Source organism: Anopheles coustani (genome assembly GCF_943734705.1).
Source record: "Anopheles coustani chromosome X unlocalized genomic scaffold, idAnoCousDA_361_x.2 X_unloc_11, whole genome shotgun sequence".
In the NCBI taxonomy this organism is placed as follows: Eukaryota; Metazoa; Arthropoda; class Insecta; order Diptera; family Culicidae; genus Anopheles; species Anopheles coustani.
Window position 1 is genome coordinate 257,501 of NW_026525060.1, and position 700 is coordinate 258,200.

At 52.1% G+C, this 700-nt stretch overlaps 1 non-coding gene across 1 annotated transcript; it reads right to left on the reverse strand.

Moving 5' to 3' along the window:
* Positions 1-45: 45 nt before the first annotated feature.
* On the reverse strand, positions 46-200 carry LOC131269925 (5.8S ribosomal RNA). Its single transcript, XR_009179083.1, has one exon. It is a non-coding gene; the product is annotated as a 5.8S ribosomal RNA (ribosomal RNA).
* Between the last annotated feature and the right edge of the window lie 500 nt (positions 201-700).

The window sequence follows — 700 nt, forward strand, 5'->3', positions numbered from 1 at the left end:
GGTGTCACGGCGTAGTTAAATGTATGCGATACATTTCTCAAATATAAGCGCTCAGTCATCTGTACATCATGGTAGGTTCCCACGACGTGCAATATGCGTTCAACTTATCAATGTTCATGTGTCCTGCAGTTCACATTATGACGCGCAGTTAGCTGCGGTCTTCATCGATCCATGAGCCGAGTGATCCACTGCCGAGGGTGACTAACTTGCGTAAGCCGCCGCTGTGCGCGTATACCCGTTCCCCGTAGGGAGGAGCAAGCCGCCGCTTAGAGACGAAGCATAAAGTGTCCTCATTCCACATAGGGCAAGCTGGATTAATCCATTTTACCCAGGACGGCCGAAGCGGCGTGGACCAGGGGAGAACTGAACCTTATACTTCACACCACAGTAAGTCTACGTGTCCTCTTCCACATAGGGCAAGCTAGAACTAACTATCTTACCCAGGACTGCCGAAGCAGCGTGGACCAGGGGAGGAACACACTTTTCATGGAAACGTAAGGCATCCATGACTGCCATAACGTAAGCCGCCGCTGTGCGCGTATACCCGTTCCCCGTAGGGAGGAGCAAGCCGCCGCTTAGAGACGAAGCATAAAGTGTCCTCATTCCACATAGGGCAAGCTGGATGAATCCATTTTACCCAGGACGGCCGAAGCGGCGTGGACCAGGGGAGAACTGAACCTTATACTTCACACCACAGTAA